Genomic DNA, 18,646 nt, shown 5'->3' on the forward strand with positions numbered 1-18,646 from the left:
TCCTCCAAACCAATGGGACACCGCTAAATAAATCAGATAAATGCTTCCAAAGTGGATGACTTCCATATGCCTGATGCCCACGGGGAAGTTGATTCATGGTGAGATGATGAGTGACAGGCCACAAAGCAGCTGGGCTCCTCCCCTCCTCCAAATACTCACCCCCCCCCCCACCCCGTCTTCACAACGGGACTGTGTTGTCAGCTCTTCATCTCTGGAGCAAACAGCTGAGGTCATAGACACACATGTGCACGCAGGTATACTGTATCTGCTCTCTCTCTTCTCTCTCTCTCTCTCTCTCTCTCTCTGCCCTGGTCCTCTCCGCCTCTGTCTCTGTTTCTGTCTCAGTGTCTTTGTCTGTGTCTGTCTGTCTGTCTGTCTGTCAGTCTGTCTCTCTTTCTCTTATGCATGCACACATATACGCACACACATGTACCTACACATAGGCACACACATGTACACAGGTGTGCACACATGCATACGCATGCACACACACACACATATGCACTGTCTAAGAGTCAGTGTCTCAAGTTGGAACCTAGGCACTAAAAGTCTCTGAATGGTTCTACCTCTAACTCTTCCAGCCAACTCAGTCTCCATGGCAACACTCCCAGGCTACTCTGATGTAACCAGTCCCAGGCTGACCCGGTATCTGACCACACACAGAAATAAACTCATCTGAGGTGAGCAGTGACACCCAAGGCTGGCCCAGACCTATAGACTCAAGGGTGAGACAAAAAATGGCTAGATGTTTAAACTATGCAAACATGGGGTGTTTGTTATTCAGTGAGAACTGACCAATACAGGCTTCTAGTTTATCCTCAAATGCTCATCATCTATCTCTTCCTTCTGGGGCCACTTGAAACCACTCCCTGGAGCCCCAAAGACCTAAACCTAAAGTTGGAGGGAAGGCTTTGGGAGACAGGCTGAACTGCCGTCTATTTCCCTGTACAAAAGCGTTTGCACAGCATACTTACTTCAACCTTGGAAGGCCGCCTCCAATTCCTTTGTTTCCTACCCGTCCATTCTCCTGGAGAGCAGCAGTGGCATTGATTTCAGCCTACGGTTGCTGGGGAAATATTAAACCCTATTGATTTGAAACTCAGGATCAGTTGCAAGTCGGGCACTCTGCATATTCTGAAGATGGGCAATTTAATGTCTTCAAGCTGAAGAGCAGTGGAAGCTTTGAAGTGGGGGTCTGATGCAGTCCTTCAAGGCCAGCTTTCTCATCCTGTCTTCCCATACAAAGGATAAACCATGTCATGTTGACTAATCTTCCTTCTCTTCCCCAGGAAGCAGTCATCTTTCTTCTTTTAATAAGAACAAGCATAGGAACACACAACACATCATCCCTTGTTATCCATGCATTGAAGACCATCTTCATGGTTCCTTCATGCCCTCAAGACACCAGCAAAAGCCCCACTGGCAGTAAGCAAAGATGTCCTATTTGGAGTCTCTGATAGAACCCGCTAACTGTTATGACATTCACTGTTTCTATGCTATTTCTTTGACTGTGTGCCATGTGTCTGACATTCCGGGGAGCTTGGCACTCACCCACAACACAGCCATTGCCAGAAATCTTTCCTCTAAAGAGTTCACAGAAGATAGAACAGTGAACTTCTTCTTTCAGGGTTTCTCTGTATAGCTCTGGCTGTCCTGGAACTCACTTTGTAGACCAGGCTGCCCTCAAATCTAGAAATCCACCTGCCTCTGCCTCCCAAGTGCTGGGATTAAAGGCATGTACCACCACGCCCGTGAACTTCTAAAATAAACTATTTCCAGGTGAATCTAGAGTTGGGGTCCAGAATAGGCAGGACATCTGAAAATGCACAAGCCTAAGGGTGTGGCAGTCAACTGGATGTACCTTCTGTAATCCCTACCCTGTTCTTATAATGCACAAAGAGAAGAGTGAAATATGCAAGGAAATTTATTTGCAAAAATATGGATGGACTTAGAATCTATATAAGCAAGGTGACCCAATCTCAGAAAGAAAAAAAAATCTCCCTCATATGAAGATCCTAGACTATAATATATATCCATACGTGTAAATGAATGTACATATGGGTACATATAACATGTACAAAGGACAACCAAAGGGACAGAATCCAGGCAAAGGACACATGTGTCCTCGAAGAGAGCTAATTTTTTCTATCTTGACTGGTTTTTGTGGTATACCCATGTATAAAAATGTAATTAATTGTAAAAGCGCAAAGCCCTAAGAGACACTCCCTGGCTCAGAAAACCCTTCTAGCTGTGGAAAAGCTCATTAAAAGGCAGAGTCGGGGACGAGGCCCAAGTCTGTCTATTTTAACCTAGCTGTGTGATGTTTCATTTGTGAGTTCATTATAATAGAATGGTTTTATTTTTATTTTTATTTTAAAGAGTACTGGCTCACATTTCTAGATCCTTTTATTGCTTTGGATTCGACAATCCGCAGCTGCGCGGTCACCAGATGTCATTTCGCATCCTGGTCATCAGCTCTCGTGGGAAATGGCCTTTCTTTCCACAAGAAAGAATATTCTAGTTCTCTAGACAAACTTGTATGTGTCGCTTTCCCTGAGGGGCACATTTGTCTTCCATGTTCACTCATAGACGTCAGGACTGCCTCTTCCAAGGCTGAAGCACATTCCCTTCTATTGTACGTGTGTAGCCTGATTTCTTCATCTGGATCAGTTGGCACATCTCAGGCAAATTGCTACCAATTATAACACTGCAACATATAAGCATAAAGCGGTTGTCTGTGACTTCACTTCCTTTGCTCTATCCAGAAGTGAGCTTGCTGGATCATACGGCAACCCTACTTTTAGCTTTCTACGAAGCCCCCGCGCCGGGTGTTCACAATGTCTTTATCTAGTTCTGTAAGAGGGCACGGCTTCACCCACTTGACTTCTGCATTTCGTCATCCTTATGTTTGAGAGGTGGCATCTCATGGTTGCATTTTGCATTTTCCCGGTGGTGATGAAGTTGGGAGCTCTCTTCTGTACTTGCTACCCATTTTGTCTTCTGTAGGAAAGTTCATATTTAAACCCCCTTTACTCTTCAGTTCCATAAGTTCCTTATATATTTTACAAACATATAAGACATTTTAAAATATATATGAAAAAATATTAAATCTCAGTTTCTACTTTTGCCCAAATTATTGAAAAATAATTTATAATGTCTCATGATTAACCATGGACATTGCATCCAGCATTTGATACCTTGGGTATATAAATGACTTGTCATTAATAACATAATTATGAATAAATACCAATAGGAGTGGCAAGATGGCTCAGTGGGTAGAGCTAACTACACCAAAGCCTGACGAGCTGAGCTCAAGCCCAGACCCCACGTGGTGGAAGAAGAGAACCACATTTCAGCTGGCAGGAAACCTCAGAGCTTACTCAACATCTTTATAGGAGTCAGGACACGGGGGATAGTGAAGTCAACGCTTATGGGGGTGACACTAAGCACACCGGGGCAGACACTGGGTGCTAAAATTTTCCCCACAGGCCTTGATTTCATACCCAGAATGCTCTAGAACTTCTGATCCCAGCTGGAGCAAGGTCATCCCAAGAGTGAAGAGTGGTTTGTGGGCAAGGCAAGAGAGTCTTATTCCTGTGTGCACACATAGGAAATCATAGCACATAAACAGCTGTGATGTTCCTGTCCTGTTGTCACCAGAGACGGTTAGGAAGGCCTGAGAAAGAGAAAAATATGTTAAAGAACACTAACATCTCCCGATGAGCCAGGAGGAGGGGGAGAGTTTCGGCTGGCATTCTACATCTTGCCTGGCGGAGGGTGACATACTGGGCTTGCTTGCTGTCCTAGATTCGTTTCTGTGACTTGGTAAATATTATGACCCGAAGGAAGAGAAGGGGATTTATTTGGCGTACCCTTCCGGGTCACAATCCATCACTGACAGGAGTGAGGGCAGGAACTCAAGTGGAACTTGAAGGTAGGATCCCTTGCTACTGTGCTCTGTGCACCATCGCCTCCAAGCAGGAAACTCGCTCTCAGCCAAGGAAGTACAGAAGGAACCGTCCGGAACCACTGCTTGCTGGCTGCCCCCAGGCACATGCTTGGCTTGTTTCCTTATAAAGCTCATATACCCAGGCCCACCGCTGCCCCAGCGGGATGACCCCTCCTGCATCAATTAGCAGTCAAGGCAATCCCCACACATGTGCCCACAGGGCAGTCGGATCTAGGTAATCCCTCAGTCTCTCTGCTCAGGCCACTCTTGGCTATGGTAACCAGACATCTAAGACCACCCAGCACACGTCTGAAGCTTGCCGGGATGGCTAGCTTAGGGTCTCTACCTTAAGCACAGGGCATCAAGAAGCTAAATGTGCCAACATTAAGACAATTAGAACCCAGAGTTCCAACACCTCTAGCTAAGATGCTGTGTGTGAAAGTCCAAAGTCAACAAGCTCCCCTTTCCTGCCTGGTCAGAACTTATAAATAAAAACTCCAGGTCTCGGGACTGGAGAAACAGCTCTACAGCCAAGCGCACTGGCTCCTCTTTGAGAGGATCTAAGTTTAGTTCCCAGCACCCACAGGACGGTTCACAACTGTCTGTAACTCCAGTTCCAGAGGATCCCACACCCTCACGCAGACATACATGCAGGCAAAACACCAATGTACGTGGAGTAAAAATAAATTTAAAACTTTTTTTAAATTAAAAAAAAAACCTCCATGTCCCAGCATTTCATAAAAAAAAAAGTGGGTTTAATAATTCAACCTACCTACAAAGCGTTACCTAGTAATTGAATGAACTTAAAAACATAAAACCATCTCAGAACGGTGTGTGAGCAGTACATGCAGATTTGCCATCCTGGTTTGACTGCAGATCTGTTATCGTTCTCTCCCTTATCTGAGGGAAGAGGGGGAAGCCCCTGTGGTATCTTTTCCCAGCCCTGGCTGTGCTAGGCAGGGAGAGCCAGGGCCTCCCACGGCCTGTGGTTGGGATTGTGGAATCTGCTTTCTTGTGGCATTTTGCTGCAGTTCACAATTATTGATCTTGGTTTCTGGGAACAACAATGGCGACATAGTAGATGCTTTCAGACCCAATTTTGTTTAGATAAAGGGTCACAACTTCCTAATCTTGACACAGGAATAACCAGTTGGGAGTCTGGAGTCTGGGGCTTCCATGCCACCACAGCCTGGCACTCGCTGAGAGTCTTTCAAAAACCAAGCAGAACATCGGTCTCACTTAGATCAACTAGACTCTCCCATCGTGGCGTGAGAAAGGTGGACTAAGATAGCCCCTTTGATCTTCCCCATGAGACTATGTAATCAATTGGTCATCAGTGGTGACAGCCACAATGCTTGAGGTTGACACCGTGCAGGCTAGCTTCATTATTCTGACCTTTTCAGTGTCCAGGACAAAGGTGTTCTCATTAACCCATTTCACAGATATGGACTGAAGCCCAGAGGCTCCTCCCCGGGAAGCCACACAGAACCAGTGACTGTGTTTTTTTTTTTTTTCGTTATAAATTGATTGTGTGCTTACGTCTGTGTCTTAGGGGAAGGAGCACATGAAGGCAGAGCATGCAGGGTCTCCAGAAGAAGGTTCTAGGCCCTCTGAAGCTGTAGTCACAGGTCGTCATGATCTGCCCAACATGGGGATGGGAACCAAACTCCAGTCCTCTGAAAGATTAGTGCCAGCTCTTAACCTCTGCGCCATCTCTCCAGCCCCAGCATCTGTGTTCTTATCCGTGATAATGATGCCCTTCGATGTCTGGAGATGATCCTAAAGACAGGGTGGAAAGAGGAGAAGGAGGCTAGCCTACCTGTGTCACAGTATTGGATGTGTTGAGTGGCCCTGGAGGAGACAGGCACCTGTTCAGAGAAGACAAGAGGAAAAAACAGAATGTATTTCTACAGCAGAATGAGAGCATCCAGCCTCAGTCATGCATTGAGTTGCCATGGGAACCTCCTGAGGAGCCCTGGACCCCTCCCTCTAGGTCACCACAGTTGTCCTGGAGGAGTGATGCAGCACTCAGGGTGTCACCTCCATGCTACCTTTTTGTAATGTTGATGACCTTGTCTGACCTTTGTTATGCAACAGACACAGTACCTCTCCCTAGAGGAAGCCAACACAAAGTGCATGGCCTCATGGTCTGGGACTAAAATCCCATCAGGCCTTTGGGTTAATGGAAATCTTTCCTCCTGTGACAATGACATGAGCAGGATTCATTCTTCTTTAAGTCCAGAGATGCGGAGGCAGTTTTGTCCATGTACATAGCCCATCTCTGTTCTGCCCCATAGAACCGGCTGTGGGGCAGAGGGCTCACTCACCTGGCAGCAGCTGTCTGCAGTCAGCAGTGGTAGCTGTGAAGGCTATGGCTGCTCCAACAGCCACCAACTCAACTGCCAGACAGGAAGCCAGCACTGAGACTAATACCAGGAACCCACACAAAAGAGGGCTGCATCCTTTCGTGTGTGTGTGTGTGTGTGTGTGTGTGTGTGTGTGTGTGTTTAGTTTGCATTCTGGGTCCACACTGCACCATCAACAGCTGTCAGAAAGGTGTCTGGGCACCCAAGAACACACCTCTGTTGTCTCCACTGTCTGGAAATAGTCTCCTCGTCTACGCCAAGGAAAACCTTGAAGGAGGGAGAGGCTGGACTATGCTTTCTGGTAAAGGCTATAGAAACCTCATCAGTCCAATGGAAGGGAGTAACCAATGCAAGTACTCTACAGAACCTGTAATGCCTCACTGTACTCGTGATGTTCAAAATGCCAGGGCCTCTGAGTGTAGGGTGCCAGTCAATGTCCAAAGCAACAACAGAAAGGTGTGGCTGTCCACATGCATCCTCAGCTGAGCCTCTGCTGTCCAACAGAGTGGACTGTGACTGCAGCTCTTCCGGCACAGTGTCCTCCAGGAGCTGATGTGCACACACACCAATGTATTAACTGGCATGTATATGTAATTCGTGTACACACCCAAACATGTTGACATGCCCACACACTAGCACATGAACTGACATGTACTCATGATAGCATGTACCTACCCAAATACATATATCCTGACATGCACATACATGTGTACAGACTTTAACACATACAAACTGAGGTATGTGCACGCATACACACACACAAATACAAACATATGCTGACATGCATACACTCAAACATACATACTAAGGTATGAACTGACATATACATATTATGGCATATACACATGCTAGTGTGCACATACCCTGACATACACACATGAACTGATATACATACACATACGAACATACATACATATACTCCTTTCCCCCTCCAAGAGCCTACACTAAGGGTTCTCAACCTTCTGAATGCTGTGACTCTTTAATACAGTTCATGTTGTGGCCATCCTAACCATAAAATTATTTTCATTACTATTTCACAAGTGTAATTTTGCTACTGTTTAAAAATAATAAGGTATTTTTAAAAATAATCTAATAATAATAATAATTTTTATGAGATAGAATTGTTCTGTGTAATAGCCATGGCTGTTCTAGAATTCATTCTGTAGACCAAACTGACCTTGAATTCAGAGAAATCCACCTGCCTCTGCTTCCTGAATGCTGGGATTAAAGACTTCTCATGTCACGGCTTCACAGGACTGTGTCAGGAGGGGTCAATGGTCTGTGTCCCTGTCTGAGTTTAGGGCTCAACTGAACATTGATTTTTGTTTATCAATTATGGAAGTTCTTCAGTAATATTTTTTAAATATTGTTTTCCTCCTGTTTTTCCTTTGGTGCCCCTCTGGAGCTCCTCTCTGTCCCTTTTACCCGTCTGAGTCACATCTTCAGTGGGATTCTCAGCTTCATTCCTGAGCCTGTCCTTCCCTGTTGCAGTCCTAGCTTCTGTTTCCAAGTCTTCCTGTTTCCCTTCACTTTGCATAGTGAACTATATTCCTCATTTCACCATGTTGAACATCTAAACACTCCCATTTTCAGATTCCTTGGATATAACCTTCATCTACAGTTCTTGTGAATTCTCCTCCCATTTGGTGCAGGACTTGCCTATCTTTCTTGAGGGATGTAATTTACTCTGCGGTTGTGTGACTAGGCATGGCCCCCAAAGATTCACGTGTTTGAATGCTTGGCCATAGGGAGTTGCACTATTAGGAGGTGTGGCCTTGTTGGAGTAGGTGTGGCCTTGTTGGAGGAAGTGTGTCACTGTGGGAGTGGTCTTTAAGGAAGACTCCCACATAGAAGAATGGCCCAGTGAGACACAGCCTCCTTCTGTTGCCTGTGGATCAGGATATAGAACTCTCAGCTCCTTCTCCAGTGCCATGTCTGCCTGCATGCTGCCATGTCTTTTGCCATGATTATAATGGACTAAACCACTAACAATGGTAAGCCAGCCTCAATTAAATGTTGTCTTTTATAAGGGTTGCTTGGGTCATGGTGTCTCTTCATAGCAACAGACCTTAACTAAGACACCCTCCTATATTTCTGTCATAAGCATGTCTGTGCACAGTGAGTGAGATGCAAACCTGTCTGTAGCTTATATTGGCCCTTGAAGTCCTTCCCTCTGAAGGAAGTTCAGCCTCGGCTTCTGCTGATCCCAGGGAATCCACCAGCTCGAGGCTATTTTTCATTTGTTTCTATACTATACTGTTGCTTGATGTGGGGCCTTGGTTTGTGTCTGGCTGGTGCGTTTTGTCTTGAAGCCACAGACTGTACGGTTGAGTGTGACACAATAATGGCCTTTGCTTAATCCTTAATGGTCTCCTTAAACCTTTTGATTGGACACTGCCCTGCTGCTCTGTGTATGCCAAATGCCTTATTTGCTCTAGTCCTGACCCAGCTCTGAATTCTTGCCTCTGGCCCCCGGATCTCTTCCTTCCCTGTGTTTGAAGTCATAAGTAGATTTTCATGATTTCAGAACTGGGGCTTTCCAGTGATCTCAGTTCATGTTGACCTGACACTGTGGAAGAATGTTGGAAGCAGAGAGAGATAAACGTATGGCCAACTCTTCCTCTCACCTGAGTACCTTTCACTCTGCTCTTCTGTGTCTCAGAGCCAAAGATTGATCAAAACAAGAAAAGAAACCAAGAAACAAACCCCCAATGGGCCAGCAAACCCTGTAAGGCAATGAACGACCTCGCCTCATAGAAGCTTCTGCAACAGGAAATCACTGGGAGAGGGAGTCTGGAACTCCACTCCCTGCATCTTTCTGCATCCTTGGTGTGTTCATCAAAAGCAAGCAGGTTAGTTCAGCCAAAGAGAAGTCGCTACCCCTGCTTCCCGCCCCGCAGGGACACCGCTCACTTTATGAGAAGCACTGCTTTTCTTGGAAACGCAATTTTGCGAAGAGGACTCTGTCTTCACAGTTCCTCACACTCGCCCTGTAGATGTTCAGGAACTCTGGGCATGTTCTTGTCTGGATGCAAAGCTGGCCGGGCCAAGCCGCTCAATAACACACAATAGAAATGTTAACTGCACTATTGATTTCTGATTATGTTTGTATTGCCTGTTTAATTTTATTTTCTTTGCAGGAAAATTTTTAATCAAAAATCCAGTTATTGAAAAGGCCCACGAGCCAAGTGATGCTGCCGAGACCGAGGAAAGGCAGTCATTAAACCTGTACTGCTCCTCCTTCACCCTTCACCCTCCCCCACCAGGGTTCAGACTCGAAGCTCCTCCATTTCCAAGCGAGAGTAAATGCATGTGACCTTCAGCTCCACGGAGGTTCACCTACTCTGATTAACTTTGCCATGTTATCCCATTAAATAAAAACAGTTTTGACACCCAGAGACTAAAGCACCCTCGAGATAACACAATAATGTCCTGCAATCATTTCAAATTGGATTGCAATAATTCGTTTAGGTGACCATACATATTTGTTATGTGTAATATGAAACATCGCAAAATGAAATCAATAGGAATGTTTCTTGTTAATGAAGATATACTGGGCTGTTATGTGTGGGTTGTGGACTCGATACCGCAGAAATCTTATTTGTATTATAAATTTCAGAGTATCCTGAGAGTTACAAATGAAGATAGCATTTCTTAGAGAAGTGATGGCTGGTCATTTAGGAAATTATATCATCAATTTTATGTCATTTCTTGGTCTTTCAAGGTCTTTGCATAATAACATAGTCTTAGAGTTCAGGTTTTAAAAAAAAAAAACTTCTGACTTAGTGGTTGCATATAATGATTGCAAATAAACTTCTACCCAAACTTTTACTTTAAAATGATAGTTCTCGAAATAATCTAGCTTTATCTGAAGATCTATCCCATAATTTCAAGAAAGTTTTTTCCTCTTATCATGAAAACTGAAGCTATTAAATAGAGATAGGTAAGTAATGATACAAAGTATAGGTATTTTTTAATTGTAAAATAACACACACACATAGCCATGGTGTTGTGCATGTGAGGACAACCTGTGAGAGTGTCAGTTCTCTGCTTCTACCTTGTGGGTCCTGGGGATGGAACTTAGCAGCAAGCACCTTAGCCCACTGAGCCATCCCACTGGCCCTATATATACATCCATAGGTATATATGTACCTATACGCACACACATACATTTGCACACACACAAGCCAACCACTGAGAGTGTAATGCATGTCACTAGAATGCCATTGAGCCACATATTAAATATACTATTATACAATACAGAATACATATGTTTACTTATACATATCAATGAATTAAAAAGGATTGTTTAAATTCCAATGAACTAATCACCATCTCAATAAGCTTTTGAAAGACCAATTTAATGATGTCTTTCTGCATGTTGAACATTATGATACAGTTTCGCCACCACTCACGTCCTGTGCTTCTGGGGACCTGTCGCACACCTACAGTAAGGTCCCTAGGAATGGTCTACTCTAATGAGAAAGAAGGTTCTAGACCACAACCCCAGCCATTCATTATCCCCATCTCCTTACAGAGCACTGTGGTCTCATTGCTCACTTGTGGCCTGTTTTTTTTTTTTGGGACCCTTCCTGTGTTCCTTCTACCAAATCTTAAACCATCAGTATCCATGACTATGGGCCAAAAGCTACTCTCACCCCTGCTTTAGCCAGCTGTGGGATCTCCTGTGGTCCACCTCTATCCCTGTGAGAGCTGGCTGGGTAGGGGTGGCACCCACCCTGCAGCTAAGAGCCGCCTCCCCAGTGAAGGGCTGGACTTGACCTTTGCCCGACCCTGAGGCTCCATGGCCCTCAAGCTGACTTCACAGCCTCTTTACCTGCTACCTCTCACACCACCATCCACATAACTTTATGCTTTTTGGGCAATCCTGTGGACAAGCCGGCTCCAGGACCCTGCTGTATTTGCATTTTGGGACCTTTCTCACTCTCCTTTGTAGGCAGAGAGGGTCCTTAGGGGACAGTCCCATGTGGAAGGAGCAGGGGACCTGGAGGAGCCAGCTTGTCCTCAGCTCCTGGGACACTGTGACTCTGCTTAGGTCTTCTGCTCCCACAATTCCTCCTCTAAGGGAGAGTCCTCCCTACCTATGCAAGGACTCCTCCATACCATCAACAGACATCCGGATTTTTCCTTGCCCCCACCCCAGCTCTGCTCCCTAAATGATCACATATGAGCAATCTGCCTACTCTAAAAAATATGGATCCCTAGACTACTCCCACCCACCTAGCCTAAGGTAACCGCTTAGCCTTCCCTTCCCAGTGAATTGTCTTGAAGCCGTAACTTAGGCTCCCCTCCAGCTCTTCCTCCCCTCCTTCTCCTAACTCACCATTACCAACCCAGGAAACTGCCTTGGCCAAAGTTCCTGAGGCCAGAAAACCTTCCGATCCAACCACAAGCTCCATCTCGTTCATCGTGATCACAGATTCCCAACCTTGTCAAATTTCCATTCTACGGACCCCCGGCTTGTATTTTCCACGAAATGATCTCACCTTCTTCCAATAACTCCTTTTTATAAAGGGGCATTGTAAATTGTGATCTTGGAAAGACCAGAGAAAGCTGTTTATTGGACCCTGTGATACACTTGCCCTTTGTGGCCCCGCCCACTGTCTGAAGCTCATCCTCCTGATAGGGCCGTTGCTTTTCCTGCCCACCTTCAGTCTCTGGACCCTCCTGCCTCTGCCCACCTCCACTAAAGGCCTCCAAGATGGTCCACCAGGTGACCTTTCGCGTTCCCCACTCAGTCCCCTCCCTCTTGGATGTGCTGCTGATCTGTCCTATTGGACACGTTGATACTATGGGGCACTCTCACCGTGGATCAAAACCTGCTCACATATCTCAGAAATATCGTTCTGCCGTACCCCTTCCCCAGCCCTCTCATCCCATGAACCTGACATTAGTTCAGGTTCTTTTTATCCTTCCTTGACGAATTCCCTTATCTGCCTCTTTTTTATTCTTTAATCTCTGCTCACATTCTGTCTGCTCCCCACTAAAATCCTATAACATCTCTTTCCTATAGGGAGGCTTTCTGGTCCCCCCGGGATGCATGAGGCCCCGACTATAATGTAGGCCACCAGAATCTGCTCATCCTTGTCTCCCACCCAGACATGTCTCATCACTACCCGTCTTTCCAGAAGGCTCCTTCAGTGATCTCTATATATGGAGCTAATTTTAAGCCATGTTCCCCCAGAACATTCCTCTTCTGGTCTGTGGTGACCCTGTCCCTCTGTACATACCTCTGTCATATTTCCCCCACCCCTCCATGCTATCTGCTTACCACCTTGGCTCTCTGTTCATGCCCAGAATGCTGGGGTTGTTCTTCTCTTCCTGACTTGGAATTAGCGAGAGTCCTCCCTCGAGGAGATTCTCCACAAGTACTCAACTTCTCTTGCCTCCAGAACATGTTTGTTTGTACAGAGGTGGCCTTCTGGGCTTAATCAAAAATCAATAACATGACCAGCGGTCGAATAAACACTGCCACGGACACAGGACACAGCGCTCAGATAATTTCAACAAACATTACAATTCCAGGGCTGCCACTTGGCTGCTTTAAAGGGAACCAAATGAAATTAGCATTCTAAATTACTCCAGTGTTCTCCAAAGTTATTGCTTAGTGACCTGCAGGCCCAGAACCTTCATCAGGAATAGACCCAACATCTGGGCTAGTGTTTGACCCCACACATGTCCAGCTGTCTGGTAAGGTCAACCATAACAGCCATCAAACATACAAAGATTGCTATGATTTTTTAAAAATGTGTACACAGTTTAATTCTCTGACACATGGGGTAAGGACACCAACCATTTTAGTATCACTGAAGGGGAACACCTGGACAGCTGTCAGCCTCAGCACAAAGCTTTTTTTTTTTTTTTTTTAATTGGCTTGTGCTAAAAATTGCCCAAGAAATTTAGAAATGCAAGCAATGGAATTAGGATTTGAACTCTGACCCAGGAGACAAAACCTTAGCAACTCGGTATGTTAAACTATATTAAAATATCTGGCTCTGGGGAAAGAGATCAATATTTTTCCTGTTCTGTCCATAAAGAGCCTGCCTTAAACAGTAGTGAGAAATAACCACTGGCCTGTGTCCATAGACGCAGCTGACAGATTCCCAGGGCTCCTACCCTACCAGGTCATTCATGTGGAGGAAGAGAAATAGGAAGGACTTTCAGACAGAATAACAAAGACACTTGTATACTTGATTACTTTAAAACCAAGAAGAAAGCAGCCGTCACTTACAAAACTGTCAATCACACAGTTGCCACCAAGGGCCTGCCAGCAGACGCTCTCCTATCTGTGAAGGGCTCCTGCTAATGCAGTGTCCTTCAACCCACATGCCATGTAGAGATTGGAGACTTGGAGGCAAAGGCCAGGACACTTGTTTCCTCCATGCCTTCAGTTGTCAGGCTGTCCTCCTCTCCCTGCAGCCACAGCCTCCATCCAAGGTCCTCCTCCCTAGTCTCCCCATCCCTTCAGATCTGAAAAGGGGACCAACATCACACTGGCCACATTCCCGACCCCTTTATACCCAACAGAATCTAGGAAAAAACAAATAAACAAGCAAAGAACAGGAAAGCTTTCAAGTCCTAGGGGGGAAATCAGCACCTCTGACTCAGAAACCCATGCGCCTTCTCTGAACATGTGTTGTGTCCTGGGCACGCTCTGCAAGGAGCTCTGTGGCCACCCTCTGGTGGCACCCTCTGATGGCATCTGAACTGCTGGGTCATGCCCTCTGCCCCGGCTGGCCCCTACCGACATGACACCCTTTCCTCCGTGGTTACTTTAGGCCTCTGAGAACATCTTCCCCTTCCCTCAACTCTCACTCTCTAATGGAAAGGACCACTCTGAAGCAGAGAAGTACAAAATAAATTGAATATTCTAGCTAGTCGATATAAAAGATACACAATCCAGGAATTTTATTTACACGCTATAACCTGATTGGTCAGGTTTTGGGCTATTCTATCTTACGTCCCAGCCATATGTCCCTTGCTACTTCCTGTTTCTCCTAGCCACATGCCCACGGTGCATTTCCTCTCATGGCGGCTTCCTACTCTCATCCTCTCCTATCCTCTTTTTCTCCCAACTCTACCTGGGACCCAACCCCCAACCCCCAGCCAGGTAACTGAAAATCTGCCTACCTCCATCTACTGCCCAATTATGGTATTTAGCCTCTTATTGACCAATTAACTTAGGGAACAAGGTTAGAGTACTGGCTAGTTTTGTGTGTCAACTTGACACAAGCTGGAGTTATCACAGAGAAAGGAGCTTCAGGTGAGGAAATGCCTCCATGAGATTCAGCTGTAAGGCATTTTTCTCAATTAGTGATCAAGTGGGGAGGGTCCCTTGTGGGTCGTGCCATCTCTGGGCTGGTAGTCCTGGGTTCTATAAGAGAGCAAGCTGAGCAAGCCAGGGGAAGCAAGCCAGTAACTCACATCCCTCCATGGCCTCTGCATCAGCTCCTGCTTCCTGACCTGCTTGAGTTCCAGTCCTGACTTCCTTTGGTGATGAACAGCAATGTGGAAGTGTAAGCTGAATAAACCCTTTCCTCCCCAACTTGCTTCTTGGTCATGATGTTTGTGCAGGAGTAGAAATCCTGACTAAGACAGCTGCATAGTATCTTTTGTGATAAGTGAGGATCTTAGTCAGGGGCATCCAGATCTTGGGTGCCAGCATTAGCATTTGAATACAGAGCAGCATCAAGCCAACCCCCTACAGAGAAGCCTATTTGAACCAGCTGTACCTGTTGGTTGTCACCAAAATGGGCTTTGCCAAGTACAGTAAGGAAGACGACTCACTGTTATACTGACAGAGAAACTACTCATCACCCTGAGCCCGAGACCCATCTCCTCCATATACCAACACAAAGGGCTTTTTATAGAAGAAGCAGAGAGGCTGCCACATTGGATAAATGCGATTTGTTTCATGCTGTGATTCTTAACTAAAACAAACCCCCACGCACCTTTGACTATTATTAGGTCAGTGTTGCATGGTGTGATGGTTGGAACTTTCCCTTCAAACGTGGTCTATTGGAAACATAATCTCACTCTGACAGCTGGAACGCAGAACCTAGTAACAGGCAGTGGGATCCTGGGGTTTTAGAAAAGAACACTGTTGCAAATTGATTTCTACTGCGCAGGCATCTCACACAAAATGAGCTCGGCCTCACCTGGCACCTGCTGTCCTGAGGTAACTGCCCTCCCTCTACAGCCATCTTGCAGGAGTGGCTAAGATACTAGGCAGATAGTGGAGGTGTCTTGGTTTTGAACTCCCAACTCTAAGAACTGTAAGGTTAATTAATTTCTTTCCTTGTGAATGCCCCAGTCTGTGGTGTTCTGTTTTTATAGCAACACAGGCAGGTAAGACACATGATTTTGGAGCCAACAGAGACTAGATACTAGGAACAGGTCAAACTCCTAAAAATCACTTTGGGCAAGATCTTCCCTTCCCTTCTCCAAGAGAAGTTATTGTCTGGACATTTCTGATGCTGATAGCTCCTACCAGAGACACCATGGCTTGATGGCTCTTTCCAAAGACTCCATGGCTGGTGGGCAAGAGAGCAGGCCTTCTGTGGTGCTGACATGCAGGCAGAAGGGGACCGTGGTGATCATGTGTCTCTGGCAGAAAGAGATTCTGAGATGCTGACATTAAAGAGCTTGAGGGAGTCCATGCCCTGATTCCTGTGATGCACCTCCTGCCCCCAGGCCCCATCATCCACAGATCCGCACCTCCCAAATTTTGAATTCATCAATGAATAATTTTTTCACTTGATCAGAACCCTCATAATCATCTCTAGATATGCAACCTGATATTCCTAAGGGTGTGTTTAGACCTCTGGGCATTTCTGACCATTAGAATCAGCCATATGAGAGTCACCATGAGGTACCGGTTCAAGCCCCAGATGGCCCAGCTTACAGCTCTGTCCACAGTTCTTGGCTCTGAGCTCTTCTACCACATCACACTGGGTGGTTTATTTCCCATCTGCCCTTTGAGTTAGAAGTCAGACGATGTGAAAAAAGTAACTTCCTGTTTAGGAAGCATCCATTTATTAAAACAAAAATAATAGGTCCCCACTAAGGCCTATGACCTTCCCGGCCATGAGCTCTTGACCTAGTTTTCTGTACCAGGGATGGGATCACTCTTCTTGAGCAGGCTCAACTCCAACCAGAAATCAGTTGGTTACTCTCACAATATAATATTATAATTGTATATATTAGATATAACTAATGTGACACAATATATGATGTAAATATAATATAATATAATATAAATAGTCATGCCATTATATCAGTTGGGACATCTTGCCTGGCAGGACATTTCTGTAAGTTCACATCTGGGCAAAACTATAAATGGCCTCTCTGACTCCTCCCTCTCCCTCTCCTCTCTTTAGCTGGGAAGCCTCCCTCCCAGAGCTCATTTCCTTCCACCCTGCAGGGCTTGGGGCTGACTGTCTGATGCCGCGTCCTCTGTAGACCTGGTCATGCAGGAGGAGTTTCCTTTCTGAAGCTCTGTCGTTTGCTGTCAATGGATGGCAATGCAACCCACAGCCAGTCAGCCATGACCCTGTCCTGCTCTGCGTAGCTCCCTCACCCACCTCAGAGGGTGACACTCCTCCATGACCAGACTGAGAGAGATGGCTGAACCATACCAGAGCACAGTCCTCACTGTGAGTGACACACCATCCTGGGCTCATCCTCTCTGTGCCTTCTATCACCTGACCCCACCCCTACCTCTGTTCCTGTATCTTGGAAGTCCTTAGAGGACCTCGAAACTATTTCATCTTGTCATCATTGCGGGCCCCCCACCCACCCACCCTGTCTGTCCTGTTTTGACTCTGTAACAATTTTCTCATTTATATCAGTCAAGAACACCTCAGGCCAAGAACAGACTAAACCGCAAAGGTCTCTGAAGTTCCCGGTCTTCCTTACCACTTTGCTTAAGGGCACTGGCAATGCCCATGTGTTCCTCCTGCATTAGCAAGCTCCGTTTCTTTCTTTTTCAGCATGTGGTTCCACTGGGCATTCTAAATTCGGCACCCTGTTTTTAATGTGTTTATCTAATATCCTTGCCTCTCACCACCTCCCTTGAGGCAAAACTTATCTCCCATGACCCACTGCCAGGCAAACTCCCAAGCAGGCGTGGACCTTCTATGACTTGCCAAGAGTTGCCCAGTCAGTAGTAAGACAAAGCATAAGGACCCATCATCAGAATCCGCTGTCTCCAGGCTAACTGCAGCTCCCACAGAAACAAGAGCATCACCCGGGAGAGAAAGGGAGGCGACTGCAAATCTGATGCTACCTCCTGAGATGGGTCTCAGCTGCGAGTTCTTTCTCGACCATGTTTGCAACCTCCAGCTGTTCCCCTAGAAGAGAGAAACAGAACATATCATTAGACCCTGCTGAGGATGGGGTAGAGACAGATGGTTGGCACTATGGATTGTAGATCATCTCTAGATGGTGGGATTCCATGTAGAGATTTCGGGGTAAAAGAAATATTTTCTAAGGGGAAAATTAAACGTCAGCCAAGAGTAATGAACAGACACTCTGACAGTTCTGCATCATGATGTCTGTTCATGTGTACTGTCTTCCTGACACTTAGAGGCACCTCCTCTCCAAGCACAGTAGACAGAAGTGTCCATCTTTTTATGCTTTTTTTTCTAGCATCCCTTTTATAGCAAAACCCATGAGCAGCCTTTTCCTTATGCCGTGACCCCAGAAGTGTCCTTAGCACTGTTCTGTCATTCCAGAGACAACTCACGTAAGAAAAGGTCACAACACGTGGGACACCGAATGTCTCTCACCAAAAGAGACACTCTGGAAAGTCCAGGTCAGCTGAAGCCTGCAGTACAATGGGCCAAGCTTCCTCTCCCTACTTATTGGATCTGTCCAGACAGCCTGGACAGGCATTTCTGTGCTTCAGGTAGGCAGAGGTATGGTATCTCCTCTCAAGCATAATTAATGTATCCAAAGAAAATAAACACTGAGAGCAGGTGTTCAAATATCCCAAGCAGAGATGAATGCTAAGAAAAGAAATGTAAGTATGATTGAGGAAAAATCTGTTGGAATAAGTAGAGCTCTTCAGACTGTACAGATAAGAAGGTGCAAGAAGCGAGATGTGGGGTCTTTGGGGTATAGTCTGTTCTTTGTCAAAGGTGTCCTTGAGTAGCATTTATGGGAACATGAATAAGAAGGTCGATACAGACCTGGAACAGGAAAAACGCACATCTGGAACTGCAAGTAGACAAGGTCCAAGGTCCTCGGCATGAACAAATGCTAATTGCTCCAACAGGGTCATGGCACGTTGTAAGCACGTACAGTGTTA

General features: G+C 45.8%; 1 long non-coding RNA gene across 6 annotated transcripts; it reads right to left on the minus strand.

The window, feature by feature from the left end:
- Positions 1–2,344: 2,344 nt before the first annotated feature.
- Positions 2,345–18,172, minus strand: 1810053B23Rik (RIKEN cDNA 1810053B23 gene). Of its 6 annotated transcripts, none has more exons than NR_040489.1 (4): positions 17,254–17,341; positions 5,489–5,728; positions 3,504–3,676; positions 2,345–3,000 (listed from the first exon to the last, which is right to left on the minus strand). It is a non-coding gene; the product is annotated as an RIKEN cDNA 1810053B23 gene (long non-coding RNA). The 6 variants fall into 6 exon arrangements; NR_040488.1 differs by lacking the exon at positions 17,254–17,341 and adding an exon at positions 12,611–12,700; NR_040486.1 differs by lacking the exon at positions 17,254–17,341 and adding an exon at positions 11,660–11,818 and having other exon boundaries at positions 2,353–3,000; positions 5,489–5,817.
- Between the last annotated feature and the right edge of the window lie 474 nt (positions 18,173–18,646).

This window comes from Mus musculus, chromosome 16 (genome assembly GCF_000001635.26).
Source record: "Mus musculus strain C57BL/6J chromosome 16, GRCm38.p6 C57BL/6J".
Classification (NCBI taxonomy): Eukaryota; Metazoa; Chordata; class Mammalia; order Rodentia; family Muridae; genus Mus; species Mus musculus.